A 19,896-nucleotide genomic window follows, 5' to 3' on the forward strand; every position below is an offset into this window, starting at 1 on the left:
TATTTGCATTTCTTGAAAAACGTAAATTTGACAGAATTCAATAAAAAAAGAAACTAGTACAAAGGAAACAAAAACAGTAAAGTAAACCTATTAAAAAGGTCTGATTGGCTTGGTTTTTCAAGTTCAGTTTCTTTTGTGGCTGGGACAGGGTCCTAAACACATTCTTGATCGTATTTATTATTTATATAATTAAATGAAAATAAAGCAAATTATTCGTATGTGTTTTCTTTTTCAGCTTCTATGGTGTGAATTAAGCATGAAGCTGTCAAAGAGAATAAACTGAGACAGGCTAAACTAATTTGCCACTTATGACAGTCATTACAAACAATCTGAATACTGTTCCACCTCACTGGGATTTAAATAATCTGTCAAAAAGCCACTATATTCTACAATCTGCATACAGGATCAGGGGACATGAGGAAGAAACGAGGGTACAGTTAGTGAAGCCAACAGAAATCTCCTCATTCCTAACTCCAAATCAAAAGAACCACTTTGGGATTAATTTTTTTAAACTCCTCTCTCTCCTTCAAAGGCCATCCCTAAGTAAACAATTATTGCAAGCCCATTCCCTGCTCAGTGTCTTTAGAAAATTTTCTTTTTTCAGGGCCAGCTAGAGACAACATTATTAAATAGGATGAGCTAAACTTTCCCACCCCTGGCAACTACCAATCTACTCTGTTTCTATGAATTGGGGTTTTTTTAGATTCCACATATAAGTAAGATCATACAGTATTTGTCTTTGCCTGCCTAGCCCGTTTCACTTAGTATAGCATGATGCCCTCAAGGTTCACACATGCTGTCACAAATGGTTGAATTTCCTTCAGGCTTATGGCTGAATAATACTCCATTTTACATGCATTTCAAATTTTTTTATTCATTCATCCTTCAACGGACACTTAGGTTGTTTCCATGTCTTAGCTATTGTAAATAATGCTGCAATAAAAATGGGAGTGCAAACAACTCTTCAAGATGGTGCTTTCGTATATTTTGTATAAATACCTGGAAGGGGGGGTTGCTGGATCATAGGGTAATTCTATTTTTAGTTTTTGAGGAACCTCCATATTGTTTTTCACCAACAGCACATAATGTTTCCTTTTCTCTACATCCTCATCAGCACTTATCTCGCTTTTTTTTTAATTTACTTTTTTACTTTAGAGAGAGAGAAGCATACAGACACAGAGAAACATGGGTTAGTTGTTCCACTTGTTCACGCAGCCATTGAGTTGATTCTTGCCCGTGCCCTGACTGGGACGGAACCTGCAACCTTGGTGAATCAGAACAAAGCTCTAACCCAAAGCTCTGAGCTACTCGGCCAGGGCTTGTCTTTTTTTATGACAGCCATTCTAACAGGTGTGAGGAGCTCATTCACTGTAGTTCTGATTTGCATTTCCCTGATGAGCACATTTTCATGTACCTGTAGGCCATTTGTATGTTTTCTTTAGATATCTTTTCAGGTCCTTTGACCATTTTTTAAACTGGATTCTTTGGCTTTGTCTTGGTTTTGTTCTGTTTTGTTTTTTGTTGCTATTGAGTTGTGTAAGATCCTTATATATTTTGTATATTAACACCTTATCAGATGTATGACTTACAAATATTTTCTCTTGTCCCATAGGTTACCTCTAAATTTTAGGTTGATCATTTTGCTGTGCAGAAGCTTTTTAGTTTGATATCATCCCACTCATTTATTTTTGCTTTTATTACTTGTGCTTTTGGTGTAAGAACCCCAAAAAAATCATTGCCAAGAACAATGACCCTATCAAAGTCATTGTGAAGGTCAAGGAGCTTACCCCCTATGTTTTCTTCTAGGACTTTTATGATTTTAGGTCTTACCTTTAACCCATTTTGAGTTCATTTTTGTGAGTGATGAAAGATAGGGGTCCAGCTTCATTCTTTGGCATATGGATATCCAGTTTTCCCAAAACCATGTGGGTTTACTTCTGGGCTCTCGATTCTGTTCCATTGGTCTATGTATGTTTTTATGCCAAAACCATACTGTTTTGATAGATATGCCAGTACCATACTGTTTGATAGCTTCCTAAAATAGTTTGAAATCCAAATTTGTTCTTTTTCTTAAAATTGCTTTGGCTATTCGGGGCTTCTTTGGTTCCATAAGTGCATTCATGTGGGACTGCTGGGTAAGCTCCCTTGAGGGGTGGGGCTGCTGTCCTTGTTCTGTGTCAGGTGGGCCGCTAGCGGGACTCTGCAATTGCCTCTGGGTGGGTGGGGGTCGAAAGCTATGTTCTCTAATAGTGGGGTGCCGCTGGCTGGATTCCACAGTTGGGCAGGGCTGCAGGCCTTGCTCCAAAATTCCTCCTGGTTGGGTGGGGCCTCAGGCTGTGCTTCTGGACTAGATGGTGCCATTGGCTGGACTCCAAGTTCAGGAGGGACTGCAGGCCCCCAGTGATCCCTGCGAGGTAAGACCCCACATCTACCTTAAGCTCTCCTTTTCCTCCCAGAGAAACCATAGGCCCAGGGGGCCCTGTCAGTGATGCACTATGCCGGCCTGGGGGAGAGTGATGGATTCAAAGTGCAGCTGCTCCTCTCGCCCTTGCCATGTGGCCTGTCTCAGTGTCTCCTGTCCAGGGGAGTGCTTCAGCCTCCCTCCTGGCTTCTGGGGCTTTCACAATGGTGTCTAGTCTGTGGACGGCTGCCCTTTGGTCTTCTTGGGGGAGGGGCTAAAGTTGGCAACATTCTATGTTACATCTTAGCATCACTCCTAAGATAGTTCAGTGCCTATTTATATCCTGAATATATAAGTTAATCTGAGAAACCTAAATGACACAAACAGAAAAAGACCATCAGCTGGGAATTTGTAGAAGAAAAAACTCAGACGGCTAAGAAGCACATGAGAAGATGCCTAACCTCATTAATAACCAAGGAAATGCCAATTGAAACCAGAGTAAGATACTATTTCACATTTGAAATTCTGACAAAAGACTAAAAAGTCAAAGAACACAGGCAGAAATGTTAAAGAAGGAAACTCACTCCTAGCTGATGCGTTCTGGGCGAGGGCTCTAGAAGACCGTCTAAAGCTCCATTTTGCTTTCCAGAAAACCAGAATTCTGGAGACAACACCTCCATTTTTGTAGTATAATCAGCTCTTGATAATGGTGAGAATTTCAAGTCATGGAGAAAGGGGAGTCAGTACAATTGTATGCTGGTGAGAAGGTTTAGAAGTCTTCAGGCAAGACAGCTTCTAGCCCTTCCTTAAATCTCACCAACCACCAACTGCCAACACAGCCTCCAATTGAACCAGACCTTCCTGTTCCTTTAATGAGACTAATTCTCTCCTAGCCTCTCTGACTCCTCAACTGAGTGGATCCAGTCGACAGAGTAAACTAAAAAACAAATAAATCCCTCACCTCCCTTCTGCCATGAAGAAACTAGAACAAAACTTTAATTTCAACCTTATCAAGGCAATTATCTCAATACTTATCTTTGGGTAAATAAGGAGACAGCCATAAGAGCCAAAGGGTCCAGCACCAGATCCTCTGCTGTTCCCAGCACATGCCAACGGGCACAACTTGGAAGGGAGAAGGGAGAAAATAAACCAATACTACCCGGCATAACAGGGTAGCGGACTGACAATGAACAGCAGCGCACCTCACAAATTATGGGGCATATTTTTTTCCCTTCTTCTTATTGGTCTACACTGCTCTGTCTCTGGAAATCCATGTTGTCCATAAAATGAGTGTGTGTGTGTGTGTGTGTGTGTGTGAAGGGGGGCAATTTGGGAGAAGAAACAGAAGCGATGCAAGTTAACCTGGTTATAAGATCTTAAAAAGGACACAAAGGAGAACTACTGCCCACTCTGGACTATGGTGTGAGACTTGAGTACCAAGGTCCTGATGTCCATCTAGACAGTTCTGCTGTGTGCAGATCACGATCGCGTCGCCCGGGGGGGTGGGGGGGGGGGACTGCCATTCCTTTAGGCCCAACCACTCAGACTCGAGAAAAGGCTCTCCAAGGGGAAAGAGGGAAAGGAATGGTTCTCAGGGTGGGACCAAACCCTATGGAGAGGGGTGAGGTTTCCCAAACACTTCTTGGAGATACTCCGAGGGAGTTAAAAGCAGGAACTATATGAAATAGGAACAGTGCTGAGGATGGGGTATACTCGTAAGAGGATTCCATAGTGTCCTTACTAGCTTCTTGGGGTTGCTGGCATTCCTTCATTTGAAGCCACATCCCTCCAATCTCTGCCTCCCTCTTCACATCACCTTCTCCTCTATGTGTATAATATCCTTGGGCCTCTCTCTAATATGGACACTTGCAACGGGATTTAAGGCCTACCAGGATAATCTCCTCGAATCAAACCCTTAATCTAATCTAATCTGCAAAGATGTTTTCATTCTAAGGTAGTATTTACAGATTCCAGGGACCATTATCCAGCATCCACAGTCACCCTCCTGTGACAGATTCAATTTCTTACCTGTTTTCTTCTCAGATCCTCTAAAAGACCATATTTATCACATACATTTAAATTTTCAACTCCTACCCCTTAATTTCCTTTAGTTGTCCCCCAACTTTTCAGCAAAGAATGTGAAACGCCCTTGCACAGCCCTGTGTGAGTTACTGGTAACAGTGGAAAATAAGAAAGCATGGCACGAAATGGAAGGACGCCTCGCCTATATTAAACCCTCTGCTTGTCCCTGTGCAGAGAAGTCGCAGTCAGTCTGCCACGAGTGAGATGCGTCTGACAGTTCCAGGAAACGACCAGGGCCCACCGGGTGAGTGAGGGTTTGTGGTAGAGTTGAAAGCAACGGAAAAAAAGCATAAGATGCTGAAGATCATTTTCCAAGTTGATATTCTAATAGAGCCTGCAAATAAAAACTTCCAATTTCCTACCCTGTGTTTGAACAAGCTCACCCTGAAAAGGGAGCAAATAAAGACTTTTACCCCAGAACTTAAATGCTTTAAGAATAAGTTTTCTTCCATCCCCTTTGCCCCTTTCAGTTTCCACTCCCACACACCTCCCTCTTTTCTCCTCCCCTCCCTCTCCTCTCCTCCCACCGCCCCTTGTCTCCTAGCAACATAGTTAACTCAAACAAGGCTATCCAAAATCATTATCTACTTCTGCCTTTCTCAGCTCTACCATTACAAGCATCACTCAAAACCAAAAGAAAAAAAAATAGCTTGATTCCACACAATGCATGACCATGGAAAATGACAGATTGAGATAAAGTGCATTGCGTGTGCTGCCCATGGTGACACTGTTATAGTAATTTCATCATCCTGACACGTTCATAATACCCTGACACTGCTGTCTTATTACACCCCATGCCACGGGGTTGCCGCCTGGCCCGTGCAGCTCAGGGACACCTGCGCTGAGCACAGCGGCATCACCCTGCATCTCGCCTGAATGCCCTACCATGTGCTGCCATGTGCTCAGCACTGCCCGGGTGAAGGAAAGGAAGTGCGCGAGAATGAGGGCGAAGGGGCCTGGGACCCGACTGAAATGGAAGCCAAATGGCTTTTCTCATCAGGGCTTTTCTGAGGAGGTGCTGCTGCACAAGGCCATCAACGTCAGCTTTGCAAAAATTGATGAGTAGGCTGGTCACAAAGCAGAGGAGATTCTCCTGAATGATGCAATTACTAGTAGACAAAGACTCTCACCCCCTCAGCACTGAAGAGTTAGCCGTCTACACAGCCAGGGAAGTCAGCTGTCAGTGAGACCCATACATCTCCATCCCTGTGGCTCCACTCTGCACCCTTCCCAACCCTTGCCAAAAGCAAACTAAACGAAACAAACCCAGCCGTTTTTTGTTTTGTTTTAAATAATTTTTTATTTATTTTTAGAGAGAAAGAAAGGAAGGAAGGGGGGGGAGGGAGAGAGAAACATCGATGTGAGAGGGAAACATCAATTGGCTGCCTCCTGCACACCCCCTGCTGAGGATCAAGCCCAAAACCTAAGCATGTGCCCTGATCCTGAATCAAACCGGCAACCTTTCCAGGGCCCAGTAGTTTTTAAGTGATTAGCACAAGATACTAATGTGTACTTTGGAATAAGCAAAGCCCATTGTCTTTGCTTGGGTTCCCCAGAAGCAGACCCTGTGGCAACCATTCAGGCACAAGGAGTTTCTTCGGGAGGCTTGGGAAGGATAGCTCCAGTGGGTGAGTGGCAAGTGAAAGGCAAGAGAAGGAAGCCAATGAAGTTGTGATGGCAAAGTAACTGCCACTGAGGGTAACTGGAGCTTAACCCCATGGGGAAGCTGGGAAACAGTATAAACACACATGCCCAGGACATCCCACTCCAGAGGCAAGGGGGTGGAGTATTTTCCCCTAAACCCTTCAGCCATAGGTTGAGGATTGCTCCCCAGAGGGATGAATTCCTGGGCATTTCCAGTCCAACACTTCTGGTCAGCTTTAAGCAGGTCACTCATTTCGTCCTGCCAGGTATGGGGTAGCTTCCTCTCCCACCTGCGTGTATAGAGCTGGCCTGTCCCCACAGCCTGCAGAACAAACTGAAAACTGAGCAGCAAGTGGCAATGTGTAGGTCTGTTCTGAAGTCTTGCTGTGCATAAAGGATGTTTTTTAATTTGCTTGCACATTCTAGAAAAAAATAGAGATTTCCTATTTATAGATGAATTTGACATTTGGATAATAATGCTCTCTTGGCTCGCTATTTAGTATGGAAATTTCCTCTGTGTTTCTGGCTACACCTGTTTGGGTCCCTCATCCCTGCATCTCAGAGCCCAAAGAAAAGTCTGTGTGTCTCGCATTCCTTCATCTGTAGAAGGAAGCTAATAATACCTCACAGAGAAGTTGGGGGAATTAAATAAAATAATGTAAAGCACTTAGAGACCAGTACTGCGGAGACTATCAGTACTGTGGGAAGTTTAGGAAAGCAGGTTTCGAGAGGTCATTGCTCCCAACAAACTCCAACTTTAAGAGATTACAATCAAATCTTAGGCTGTGCTTTATACAAATAGTTATCAAATGCTTACTGACTTCTTAGGAAGGAAACAAGTAGACCCTTGAAAATACAGATATGCATGGGAAGAGGCTAACCTAACTGCCTCGCCACCCAAGGGCAGCTATCTATGCTCAAGTCTACAAGTGGCCGATCAATAAGCAGGACATCATCACAGCCTGGGGGCTGCCCTACCGGGCTACAGGCAAACACAACTAAGCACAGGATCCCAGACCTTTGTCTTACACAGACATACACAAACACACACACACACCACAAACGCAATGACACCCATCCAACAAGCACATCTCCATTCAAGAGGGTTTGCATATTATAATAATATGACATATTATTATTTCTTTTCTTTAGTGTAAATTGCAATGTCAGTTATCTTCCAAAGGGGTGAGTAAACTCTTCAAAAGCCGAGATGGTAAATATCTTAGGCTTTACGAGCCAAGAAGCAGTATCCTCAATTCTTAGGCAATTGCCCTAGTAGAAAGGCTAACAGTCTTTTTCAATTTTGCATTTAAAAATGTAAAAACCATTCAAAGCCTAAGGACTGGATGTGGCCCTGGGGTCTATAATTTGCCAACCTCTGTTCTGAAATGATGAAACTAAGAGTTGCAACTGTTACATTGTTTTATAAATTTCAATACAAGTAAGAATGCAGTTCCCACCCAATAGACGTTCTCTGGAGGTGTACTGTATGCTCACTCACCTACACGAAATAGTCTGTGAATCCTAATGTCTCCCCAAGCCCAAAACTCACCTATTTCCACCTGAAATCACCCATCTACTATTGCCTGAAATTTCTCCATTCAAACTTCATTTTTTGCACTCAATAGATTCATTTTTTTAATGAACACACTTTGAGGGGCAGTACATTAAGTCACTAAAACTTGAACAATAAATTATTTTCTCAAATGAACTTTTTCTACATGTGGGAATCTTGAACAAGGTATGAAAAATAAAAGAACACCAAAAGATGTGAAAGTAAACAAGGGTGGTCCTCAAAGAAATTTGGAATGTTTCCTAATTCCAGATCAATTTAAAAAAACAACAATTAGAGATGGGACAGTTTCCCTAGAAACAGAATAAGAAGTGATGGTGCTTACAGACTTTAGAGACGAAGTCTAGTTCTCACCAGCTGTATAACCTTGGGCAAGTCATTTAACCTCAGTGAGCCTCAGTTTAATTATCTGAAAAATGAGAATGATATTAAGATCTACCTAAGAATGTTGACATAAAGATTAAATCAGGTAAATATATGAAGAACACCTAGAATGATACTGTCACATAGAAGAGTCTCAACAACTGGTAGCAATGATTGTTTTAACAGTTCTCAATTTCAGTGCAAAGAACAAATGTGGAATTTGTTAAAAATTCACACTCCCCATCCTTAAAGATTTTAACTAGAAACTTCCGGAAGGGGAGGCAGAAATCTGTATTTTAATAATAGTATCAGATGATTCTGCTGTCAGTGACACAGACCACACTTCTTAAAAAATAATATCCTACAAAACTAATCAATAGTGTAAGAAGTTGGAATAGTGGTTACAGGAGCGGGTGTGGGAAAGGGCAGTGATTGGGAGGGGCTGAGGGGACTGCAGAGGTGCAAGTAACGGCCCATGCCTTGGCCCAGGTACTGGTGACATGGTATGTTTACCCTGTAATAATTTATCAAGATGCATACTTATGGTTTATGTATTTTTCTGTATGTAAGTTTTTCTTCAATAAAAAATTAAAAGTCAAAAACTAATGCCAAAACCAAACAATAAAATAAAATCAGTACCCTATGTTAGTTGTTCATATCACCAATTGACTATTAAACTCACTTGGGGAATAATTAACAGATATTAATGCCCAGGCCCCAACTTTCCGAAATTCTGATTTAATTGATCTAGGATAGGGCCCAGCCTTCAGTATATTTTAGAAGCTCTTCAGATGAGTCTGTCTTTGATCAGTGCCCTCAAGCCTTACCATGCATCTCTTACCTAGAGGTATGGTTAAAACTCCAATGATTGGGCCCCACTTCCAGAGTTGATGATTGAATGGGTCTAAGGTGGGGCCTGAGAATTTGCATTTCTAGTTTTCAAGTAATGCTGATGCTACTGGTCCACAGAGCACAGGCCACATTTTGAGAACCACTGACCTATGCTGACTTCCTCATAAGATTAAACCTGCGCATCAAACCTTCTTGTCATTCTCCTCATATTCCTCTATCAATGTAGAGTCAATGTTCCTCCGATAGTAAAAATCTATAAACCAGGAACTGGAGTGTATCTATAGTTATGGAACAAAGGTAGTTCTGACATCAAAGTTTTTGATCATATTAGCAAACACATTCTTTCACTGAAATGTCTATATAGTCTTTAAACAAACACTTCCAGAACCCCTACAATGTACCAGACATTGCTAAGTCCTCAAATTAGAGCAGAACTCCCGATTCTCATATGTAAAGAAATGACACAGTCATGCAGATTTTTTATTGCAAGATGCCTTCCAGATTAACTTTTGGAATGATTGTCCCTTTCTGTAAGTGGACACAGCATGAGGCACTAGAAAAATCTGGAGTTTCCTGGGAAAGGATTCTGGTACTCTCAAAGAAGGGTGCACACACTTCAGTGTAAATTTAAGGGATTTTTTTCTTGTATGTTTTTAAGTGTTCCCAACACATTTGTTCTGGAGGCTCTGGTTAGAACTTTTTCCACTAGAGGAAGAGATTCCACTGTGACAAGTTGAATGACAAGCTTAAAGATCATTTTACACTTACAGCCTCAGAGAACAATACAATGCGAAATAATCCTCAATAACATCACAAGCATAACCCTTGGATCATTACTCAAAACTGACTTCCCTGTAAGGACTTTACTCTGCACATTTTCATTCTGCCAACCCCTTTTATTTGTTCATATTATTTAAATTCTATTGGGAAGAAAAGCCTTGATATGGGATTGCAGAAGCCACGTAAAACATCTAGGCTATTGCATTTGTCAGCTTTCAAGGCAGGTAGAACAATAGAAGTCTATTTGTAAAGCTTTCTATAGCTCACTAACAAGAATATAAACTGACATCAACAAAAAATAAAGAAGGAAAATTGTTATGTTATATTCAGCCTGAATTTTCCCTCATTTCTAAAGACTTTTCTATAAAACAGAAAGCTGTGGTTTAGTTAATACCATGGCAATAAAACACATCACCTATTATGCTTGATGGCTACAATCTTATTCTTAGTTTTAGAGAAACATCTGCTATGCTTTATACCTTACAATTCACTTTCTCTTTTAACAGAATTAATGCTATATGAAATCCTATGTGATCTGTCCCAACTTTATAAAACACCGTGATTAAATGGAGTTTGTTCCATAAATTAAAGGTTTAACATTAGAAAACCAATCAATGCAATTCACTATATTAACAGTTGTATTTATAACTAAATACAATATGATCATCTCAAAAATGCAGAAAAAGCATTTGGCAAAATTCAAAATCTATTCATATTAAAAATTGTCAGGAAACTAGAAATAGAGTGGTACTTCTTCAACTGATATATGAAAAATCCTCTGTTAACATACTTAATGGTGAAAGATTAAATACTTTTCCCCTAAAATCAGAACAATGAATCCTTCCCTCACCACTCTTATTCAACATTTTGCTAAAAGTCCTAGCCAATGCAATAAAGATTTTTTTAAAAGAAAAAGGAAAGAAAAAAAGGTATACAGATTGGAAAAAATAAGTAAAATAGTTTTTATTAGTAGATATAATATGCTCATCTATTCAGAAAATCCTGAGGAATCTAGACAAAAGCTACTAGAATAAGTGAATTTAAGAAGGTAGTAGGAAACAAGGGCAATACTCAAAAAAAATTATTTCTATATTCTAAAAATAAGCAATTAGAATTTCAAGTAAAAAATACCATTTACAAAAGAATGAAAATATATTAACTACTTAGGGACACTTTTTTTTTTAAACAGGTGCAAGGCCTTACACTGAAAACAACAGAACATTGCTGAGAAAAAAATAAAGATCTAAATAAATGGAGACATATAACTTATATGCATGGGTCAGGTGACTCACTATTGATCAGCTGTCAATTCTCACCAAATTGATCTATAGAGTCTTCATAATATCATTCAAAATTCCAGCAGACTTACTTGTAGAAATTGACAGGCTGATTCTAAAATGTATGTGGTACCCATCAGTAGATGAGTGGATAAAAAAGCTGTGGTATATTTACACCAGAATACTATGCAGCTGTAAAAAAGAAGGGTCTATTACCCTTTGAGACAACATGGAGGGACCTGGAGATTATTATGCTAAGTGAAAAAAGCCAGTCAGAGAAAGACAAATATCACATAATCTCACTTAAATATGGAACCTAATGAACAAAATAAACTGATGAATAAAATAGATCCAGAGACATAGAAGCATGCAACAGACTGAGGATCTCAGAGGGAAGATGGGGGTGAAGATTAACCAAAGGACTTATATACATATATGCATAACCCATGGACACAGACAATAGTGCGGTGAAGGCCTGGGGAGGGGGCGGAGTGGGAAGGAGGAGGTCAATGTGGGGGAAAAGGGGACATCTTTAATACTTTCAACAATAAAGATAAATTTTAAAAAATAAAATAAATTACAATCCTGAAGAAAAAAATGTATATGGTAATGTAAAGAACCTAGAATAGCCAAATAATTTTGAAAGAGAAGAACAAAGGAACCATGCTGCCCGATTTCAAGACAACATAATGCTGTAGTAATCTAAACAGAATGTTATTGGAATAAAAATAGACATATAGATCAATGGAGCAGAATAGAGTACAGAAAAAAAACCCATCCATACTCTGTCAATCTGTGTGCAATAACAAATGGTGATAGAACTACTGGATATCCACATGGGAAAAGTGAACCTTGTTCCTTACCTCACTATCCACAAAAATTAATTTGAAATGGATCATAAACCTAAACATAAAAGCCAAACTATAAATCTCCTAGAAGAAAATATTCAAAGTACATATATCTGACATCCAGGACTTATATCCAGAATATATAAGAACTCTTATAACCCAATAAAAAGAAGACAAATAGCAGAGTTAAAATGAACAAAATATATGAACAGAAATTTTACAAAAGACCATACACGGAATGCTAAAATGCATATGTAAAGACACTCCACATTTTTAGTCATAAAATAAATGCAATTAAAACCATAATGAGATATCACTACCTCCCCATTCAAATGGCTAAAATTAAAAAGCATGATAATATTAAGTGTTAGTAGGGATGTGGAATAACTAGACCACTCAGACATTGCTGGGTGATATGTAAAATGACATAGCCACTTTGGTAAATTGTTTACAGCTTCTTAGAAAGTTCATACACTTACCATGTGACTCAGGAATTCCTATCCCAGGCATCTCTTCAAAAAAAACATACACTCATTTCTTTAAAAAATTGTTACACAAAAGTTTATAACAGTTTTATTCATAATAGCCAAAAACTGAAAACATTCCAAATATAATTTAAAAAATAAACTGCTCCATGCAGCAACACAGATAAATCTCTAAAACATGTTGAATGGTGGGGGAGGGGAGGTGATTAATGCAAAGGATTATGTGCCTACTGCATAATTCTATCCTCGTGAAACTCTACAAAAGACAAATTTGGGGTTGGGGAATGGGAACTGATTGGGAAAGAGCACACGGGGATCATTTGGGCAAATAGAAATGTTCTATATTTTGATGGTGCATACATTTAACAAAACTCATGGAAGCGCTTTATTGCATATAAATTATACTTCAATAAAGCCAAATTTTTTAAATAAAAAGTTAACATTTTTTACATCGCTAAATACATTTTGACATTGTTGGCGTAATAAAAAGAGGCAATGAGTACGAAGCATGGAATAGGGAGAACTACCATTTACTGTGTTTGCTGTGTGCCAGAACCAGGGCTCAGCATTTTTAAAGGGTTTTTCTCATTGAATTTCCCCATAAAATAAATGGCTTAAGTTTTACTACTGTTCCTACTGTACAGATGAGGAAAATGAGACCTTTTTAGTTAATAAGTGACAGTTAAGCAATGTGCTTGGCTTGGAAAGCGAGATCCATCTATCTCCAAAGCAGCCCATGCCTTTCAAGACTGGGCCATGCTTTCCCCCAAAAGAGGAAGACACTGTGCCCCCTGGGGAGCCCGAGAGTCATTACCATGAAATACTCTTAACAAGATGCCAACAAAGAAAAAAGTAAGTGGATTTGTCACATGAGCAGAACAGAAACATAATAATAAACTATCAAGAAGCTTTTCAAGGACCACTGATGTCAACAGACCATCAAGTCTGAGCAGAGGGAGCAGCAAATGTAATTACTGCAGCAGAAAAAGTCCAGTTTAGCATAGAGATTGATCTCAAGGGTACAAAGGTCCTTGTTATTGTTCTTATTTGAGATGGGAAATTAACTTATAAAGAGGGGCAGACATTTGCAAGGAATAAAAAATATATATATACTATCTTCTCACACTTTTTCTTGCCTTACTTACCAGAATGCTTGTGTTCCTAACTCACATTGTTTTACAAGTGAAGTCTTTCAATTTTTTAAGAACAGTATCATATTAAATAAATGGATCCAGCTCCAGGAAATAAAGAAGAAATGGAAAACCACCTAATTCTAGAAAAGGAAAGGAAGCCCTAATATTGAAACCTCACAAAGACAGTACAAAAACACTTTTCTTACCTTTTTCTAAATTAAATGTATTGGGGTGACATTGGTTAATAAGATTATATAGGGTTCAAGAGTACATTTCTATGATTTGTGATCTGTATATTGCAGTCTGTGCCCTCCACCCAAAGTCAAATCATCTTCTACCACCATATATATGGCCCCCTTTACCCTTTACTGCTCCCCCAACCCCCTTCCCTCTGCTAACCATGAAACTATTGTCTGTGTCTATGAGTTTCAGTTTTATATCCCACATATGAGTGAAATCATATGGTTCTTAGCTTTTTCTCACCGACTTACTTCACTTAGTATAATATTCTCAAGGTCCATCCATGTTGCTGTAAATGACAGTATTTCATCTTTTCGTGTGGCTGAGTAGTGTTCCATTGCATATATTCTTTGGCATCATCTTTATCCCATCATCTGTTAAAGGCCACTTCAGTTGTTTCCACATCTTGGCCACTGTGAACAATGCTTCCATGAGCATAGTGGTGCACATATCTTTGTGAAATATATTAAATTTTTCAGGTATATGCCCAGAAGAGGGGTTGCTGGGTCATATTCTTAATTTTTTGAGGACCCTCCATACTGTTTTTCCATAGTGGCTGCACCAGTTTATATTCCCACCAGCAACATATGAATACTTAGAAGTTACTGCAGTCCTTTTTTGAATAAAGAAGAATATCAATTTATATAAAGGATCAGATATATATTCATCAAATCATTAAATAAATAAATAAAATTTCGCAGATGCCCAAAAGGCAGTTGATGAAATTAACCTCCATTCCTGATTTTCTTAATAGCTTAAAATTAGGACCAAAAAAAGAGGGAAAACTTTGAAGTTAAACAGACTCAGGGTCAAATAACACCGCTACTAACTTCATGTATACATAGCACAGTCCCTAGCGCATGATAAATAGCCAATAAGTAGAAGCTATATTTTATATCCAACCAATAATCAGCCTCATGCTTAATAAAGAAATTCTACATGCATAATATTAAAATTAAGCACAAAACAAGGAAGCTTTTTATTACCTATTTTTCATATTATTTATATAAAAAATAAAAGTTATAAATGCAGTAAAGAAAAATACAAAACTATCATTATTGGCAGATAAGGGACTACTTTGATATCCAAATAGAGAATTCCAAAAACTAGAACTAAGAAAAAACTTTAGAAAAATGGCCCAATATAACAAGTATCTCTTCAAAGAAACAGCATTCCTATTTAGTAGTTCAGTTAGATAATATAAGTTTAAAATATATTTATTTACTATAAAAGTAACAAAAATTAAAAAGGGAAAATTTCCATGAGAAATATACACATCACAAAAAACATACAAATCTTTATTTATAGAATAAGATTTTTTAAATGAAAATGGGAAAGTTACTGTAAAAATATCAAAACTTCCAAAACTCATATTTGCATTTAAAATTCCATCTGGATTATGGAGGAGACTTTAAATATTTTAAAATTCATCTGAAAGAGTAAGCAAGTAAGAATATCAAATAAAAATGTATAAATAGGATGTTTTAGTACATTTAGTATCAAGTTACTGAGCTTGATACACGTGGGCTCTCAATAACTGTGCTGAATTAACTATAAAATTAAGGTAGTTAAAATCAAGTAATATATAAGTAAATACATAAAAGGTGCATATCCTAGATTCAAATAAATAACTCAGAGTTAAACTCTGTTGAACTTTTGTTACCTAAAATTCAAAGGATGATACTGGAGTCATCATAAATCAGCAGAAAGGGGAAGAATTATTTAATAAATAATATTGAGAAATGATATAAAAATTCAAAAAACAAACCCATAGACAACTTCCTTTCTTGCCATAACTAAAATAATCTCCAGATGGATCAAGTAGTTAAGCAGAAAAACTATAAAATCTATGAAAAGAGAAGAAATTCCTAAGCTCAAAAGCAATAAGAAATAAAAGATCAAGAGTTTTACTACAGCCTTGGATGGTGTTGCCCAGTGGTTAGAGTGTCGGCCCATGCACAGAAGAATCACGAGTTCGATTCCCAGGCAAGGGAATGTACCTGGGTTGCAAGTTCAATCCCCATGCAGGAGGCAACCAATCTATGTGTCTCTCTCACATAGATATTTCTCTTGCTCTCTCTCCCCCTCCCTTCCTCCCTTCCACTCTCTCTCTAAAAAAAAAATTTTTAAATCAATGGAAAAAATATCCTTGGGTGAGGATTAACAACAAAAAAGTGTCTTACTACTCAAAACTTAAAAACTTACACAAGGTTTCAAAAGTCAAAATTAGAGAGATCCAAGGTGGTAGCAGACTAAGTGGAAGCTACACTGACACTCTCCCAGGACCAAACTGGAATTATAACTAAAATATAGAAAAACCACCCTGAATAATCAACTGCAACTGTAGATGAGCTGGAGAGCACCCTCATAACCAAGAAGGAAATGTGGAGCCCGCACAGAGACTGGTAGGAAGTGTGGGGGCACAAGAGGCCTGGCTGGGCTCCCACAGGCAGCAGCTGAAAGTCCGGAGAGATATCTCAGCTGTGGGGGTTCCCACTGAGAACTCTGGGGTCTAAACCCCAGGCTGGGCTCCCCAGCCCAGAGCACCAGAACTAAGAAAGGTACTCATATAACATCTGGCTGTGAAAAGCAGCTGAGTTTCTGTCTGCGAGGGAGAGGCGGCTGGAAATGCAGGCACCCTCTTAAAGGGTCAATGCACAAAGTTTTGTGTGCAGCCACTCACCTTGGGCTCCAGTGGAGGGAAGGCAGAGTGGACTAGAGCACTGTGAAGAGAATCCAGGGGGCCTGGCTGGGGCAGTAGATCTCAGAGGACACTCATCTGGACCCTGGTGCTGAGTCATTCCCCCATATGGCAGAGGGCATCTTTCTCAGGCAGACACTTACCTTACAAGCAGCTTTTGCCTGGGGCGGGGGGGAAGCAATTTCCCCACCCTGCTAGAAAACCTCTGGCCCCAACCCATGGAGTTTCTACAGCCTGAGGTTCATTAAGAGACTGAATAACAGCTTCTGGGTGCTTTGAGTCTTTGTCTGATTTGCTTCTGGACCCAGGGCTTGGAAAAGCAGACCTGGTGGGCATCTTGGTCCTGTCCAAACACACCCAGCCCCAGCAGAGGAAACCAGAAGCTGTGGAGTGTGGAAATCTTCAAACAGGGTACTCAAGGCCAGTCACAAACAGTATCTGACATTGGCCTGCACCAGAGACCACCCAAAAGTCTGGGAGTCATAGCAGATCTACCTAATACACAGAAACAAATCCAAACAGGCAGCCAAAATGGGGAGACAAAAAAAAAAACAAGCCCCAAATGAAAGAACAAAAGAATTCTCCAGAGAAAGAGCTAAATGAAATGGAGATAAGCAATCTCTCAGATATAGAATTCAAAATACTGATCATAAGGATGCTCAACAGCATGAAAAAAGATATAGAAACTATGAAGAATATTAAGAATGACATAGTAGAAATAAAAATTAAAAAACTGGAAGGAATAAACAGCTGATTAGGGCAAGCTGAGGATCGGATCAGCAAATTAGAAGACAGGGTAAAAAAAAATCACTCAATCAGAGATCCAAAAAGAAAAAAACAATTTAAAAACAGGAGGACAGTTTAAGGGAGGTGTGGGACATGAAACATAACAATATTCACGTCATAGGAATGCCAGAAGAGGTTGAAAGTAAGCAAGGATTAGAGAACCTGTTTGAAGAAATAATGACAGAAAACTTCCCTAGCCTGGTCAAGAAAAAAGTCACATAAGTTCAGGAGACAAAGAGAGTCCCAAGCAAGAAGAACCCAAGGAGGCCCAAGCCCAGACACATCATAATTAAAATGCCAAAACTTCAAGACAAAGAGAGAATCTTAAAGGCAGCAAGGGAAAAGCAATCTGTTACCTACAAAGGAGCTCTCATAAGGCTGTCAGCTGATTTCTCATCAGAAACTCTACAGGCCAGAAGGGAATGGCATGAAGTATTCAAGGTAATGCAAAACAAGGTTCTGCAACCAAGAATACTCTCTCCAGCAAGGCTATCATTCAAAATAGATGGTGAAATAAAAAGCTTTCCAGACAAAAAATAGACTAAAAGAATTTATCACCACCAAACCAGCATTACAAGAAATGTTAAAGGGACTGCTGTAATAAGAAGTTGAAATAGAGAGAATGAGAAACATAAGCATAAAGAAATAAAATGGCAATAGATAAGTACCTATCAATAATAACCTTAAATATAAATGGATTAAATATCCCACTCAAAAGCCATAGGGTAGTTGAATGGATAAGAAAATAAGACCCAAATATATGCTGTCTACAAGAGGCCCACCTCAGAACAAAGGACTTACACAACCTGGAGAAAAACAAAAACTTCTGGAGGACTTTATAGGAGAGATCAATAGCAATACAGTCACAGTAGGGACTTTAACACCCCACTGACTTTACTGGATAGATCTTTCAGACAAAAAAATCAACAAGGAAACAGTGACTCTAAATGACACACTAGATCAGACGGATTTAATTGACATTTACAGAACATTCCACTCCAAAGCTGCAGATTAGGCATTCTCCTGAAGTGCACATGGAATATTCTCAAAAATAGACCACATGTTAGGACACAAAAAAGTCTCTATAACTTCAAGAAGATTGAAATCATATTAAGCATCTCCTCGGACATTTACACAATGGAATACTATGCAGCTGTAAAAACGAAGGATCTCTTACCCTTTGAGACAGCAGGGTAGGACCTGGAGAGTATTATCTAAGCAAAATAACCCAGTCAGAGAAAGACAAGTGTCACATGATCTTACTCATATGTGGAATCTAATGAACAAAATAAACTGATGAATAAAATAGATCCAGAGACATAGAAGCACGGAACAGCTTGACGAATCTCAGAGGGAAGGAGGGGGTGGGTGGCAGGGTGGGGAGAGATTAACATAAGAACTTATATGCATATATGCATAACCCATGGACACAGACAATAGTGGGATAAAGGCCTGGGGGGAGGGGTACAGGGAGGAGGGGATCAATGGGGGAAAAAGAGGGACATTTGTAATACTTTCAACAATAAAGATAAATTTAAAATAATAATAATAAATAAATAGTCAAAATTAAAAGGCATAAACTCAGAAAAAAATTAGTTTATGTGGTAGATAAATGATTATTCTCATTGTTATTTATAGGGTTCAAGTATACAAGGGAAACCTCACAACTCTGATAGCCTAATAATGTAAACAATCCCCAAAAGAAAATACAACTAATAAACAACCATAGGAAAATGTTTCCATAAAAAAAATTTTTAATGCAAAATAACCACAGGAAAGTCTTATTTTTCTCATGAAATTAGCAAGTGCTTTGGTGAATGATAATGTTCTACACTAGCACCAGTATTATGAGCCTGATACTTTTATACTAGGTTTCAACATTTGAACCTTGCTGAAAATATGTATTGACACAACCATTTTGAAAACAGTTTGAAAATATTTTTCAAAGACCTTAAGTTCATTCATAGCTTTTGACCTAATAATTCCATTTTGAAAATTTTATCTTAAAGAAATAAATATGGAAAAAACTTTATATGCAAAGATATGCATTCACTGGAGTAGTATTTATAATTGCAAAAATTGGAATAAAAATCTTAAATACCCAATAATAATGAAAAACCTAAGTAAACTATGATCATATTCACTGAATGGAGTAACAAGTAGGTATTTCAAATGATGAGTAAAACCATTAAACACATCATCTCTGGGAAGTAAAGAAAAAAGAATTTTTATTTTGTACTTTATACATGTCTAAAGGTTTAAATTTGTTATATTTTCCTTGTTATAATGAGGAAAAATATATAGGTATTTTCATTTAGAAAAAATAGTGAAAATAAATGATGGTTACAAAGATCACAATCCTAACACAGAAACACTGCTCATTAACCTTGGCGATAAAAAGGATCTAGAATGAAGTACTTGTAAACGCTAATAGTGGATGTGTTTATTGATGAGAACATGGATGATTTTTTTCCAAATTATCTTAATTGAACTCAACAAACATTTTTTGAGATCCTAAGTTAAAGGTCCTAAACTAGGACAAAGGTGGATAAGAAACTGCCATGTTGTTTATTAAAGCACATGAGTTATTTTTATAATATTCAAGACAGTCATTGCCTCCCTGCAAAAGAGTTCTCAGAGAAAATAATGCGATGTATCACAAAACAATCCGCTAATAGTGTGTTATCACACAAGTTTTTGTAGTGTAAAATTGCAATATCCACTTTCAAAT

Source organism: Miniopterus schreibersii (assembly GCF_964146895.1).
Source record: "Miniopterus schreibersii genome assembly, chromosome: 1".
Lineage (NCBI taxonomy): Eukaryota > Metazoa > Chordata > Mammalia > Chiroptera > Miniopteridae > Miniopterus > Miniopterus schreibersii.